The sequence below is a fragment of the Elephantulus edwardii genome, unplaced genomic scaffold (genome assembly GCF_000299155.1).
Source record: "Elephantulus edwardii isolate Elephantulus edwardi_28Jun2011 unplaced genomic scaffold, EleEdw1.0 scaffold00013, whole genome shotgun sequence".
NCBI classification, from domain to species: domain Eukaryota; kingdom Metazoa; phylum Chordata; class Mammalia; order Macroscelidea; family Macroscelididae; genus Elephantulus; species Elephantulus edwardii.
In genome coordinates, this window is record NW_006399763.1 from 25,945,398 (window position 1) to 25,947,472 (window position 2,075).

A 2,075-nucleotide genomic window follows, 5' to 3' on the forward strand; every position below is an offset into this window, starting at 1 on the left:
GAGGCAGTCGTCAGAACAGAGCAAGGGAACACTGCATGGTTCAAAATTGGGAAGGGCGTACGCCAGGGATGCATCCTATCTCCATACCTTTTCAACATATATGCAGAACAGATTACCTTTGTACTCAGATATAGTAATTAATTTTTAAAAGATAATCTATTTTATCCAGGTTTTATTACATGTTTTCCTAGACTTTGTCAATTACATTATTTCTATATTAGAGGCGTATAAAATTTATGTTTTCTTTTCCATAGTAATCATCACATTAACTTAATCATCCAATTCCTTGGTTACAATGCTCAAAAGAAGGGGGTTTTTATTTGGCTTTATTTTTTTTTCAGTTCTTGCTTGGATGAAATACTTTCAGTTACAATTTCTTTACTAATGGTTCTTTAGGGAGCTCTAGTGGACTAGAGGTAAAAAGTTACACTGCAATCTTGAAGGTACAAGGTTCAAATTCACTAGTTGCTCCTTGGGAGAAAGATGGGCAATCTCCATCTGTGTGATTAACTGTCTTTGAAAACCCCCTGTAGGGTCAACTGACTCAACAGTACAGAATAACAATGGTTCTTTGCTATATTTGCCAAATGGTTGTATAACTAAAATACCTTATATTGAAAGATATTTTGGTTGGATATAAGATCCTTAAGACACATTTCCTTTCCTTATGGTAATTTTAGGTATTGCTTAACCTGATTATGGTATTCATTGTAATTAGGAAGGGGTTTAGAGTAACCACATTTTGTCTTTCTTGTTTAATGTTCTTTCCATCCCAAGGAAAAACATACCTGACAGAGAGTAAGTTATCAAATGTTTGCTGATTAATTAAGTAAAAGACTGGATCTAATGCTTAAATATTTAAGGATTTTATCCTTTACAGTCTAGTAAAATTTATGAGGCAAGATTTTTTCCAGGGCCAAAGTGATTCTTTTCAGTATGTATGTTAGCATTTTTGTTTAAGTCAGGAGTAGAAATTATCATGGTAAATCTCCATTTTATTTCCTTGTATTTTTATATCCGTCTCCTCCCCCAATCCCAAACTATATCGCAGGCCTCCACAGCATGGGGCTCCCAGTTAAAATAGCTTGAGATTAGTGGAGGAGATAGATTCTGAACCTGGCTGACTCCACTTTACTGCAGATAAAGGGGACCAATCACAGGCCTCTGCAGGCTGGGCCTCCCAGAAAAATAGTTTGGGGCCTGAGAAGACAAAAATTATGCACCAGTCCTAGAGGACACAAAGCTCTAGAGGTACTAAGCTACAAGAAGACAATCCTGGAGTAGAAGGTCAAGACAAAGGACTTTTATCCAAAACTATTTGAGATAGGAAGTTGTCCTTAAAACTTGAACCTGATAGTTATACTTAGATACTCTTAAATTCAAGAGATACTACCTGTATCATAAGAGACTGGCAGCAGAATGAGGTATTCAGAATCACAGAAACCCAACGGCTTGAGACTTAAGCCATCATATACAGGGCTGGTTGAGAGATAGATGTTGACTAGTGTAGGCAGAAGTAGAAAAGGATGCTAGTGGAGTAGGCAAAGAGGTGGGTCAAGACACACATGGCAAGGGTGGGTAATAATATTGAAACTATCATATCAATAATTGGGTAAATGTCTTTCATCTGCTCTTTTCTGTAAAATGCTTGTCTGTCAGATAATGTTGTTGTTGTTGTTGTTGTTATGTACCATCAAATTGTTTGCGACTCATTGCACAACAGCCCTAAACCCTGCTCTATCCTGCCCCAACCACAATGCCTCTGACACACCCATCCCAATTAACCCAGTCACCGAATCAATCCATCTCATAGAGGGCCTTCCCCTCGTGCGCTGCCCCTCCACCCTCCCAAGCATAATGTCCTGCTATAAGGATCCGTCCCTCCTGGCAACATGTCCAAAGTATGTCAGACGAAGCCCCAGAATCCTTGCCTCCAAGGAGTAGCTTGGTTTAATCCTTTCCAAGATGAATCTGTTTGTTTTCCTGGCAGTCCATGGTACACTCAGTACTCTTCTCTAGCACCACAGCTCAAAAGCATCCACTCTCCTTCTGTCCTCCCTAGTCATTGTCCAACT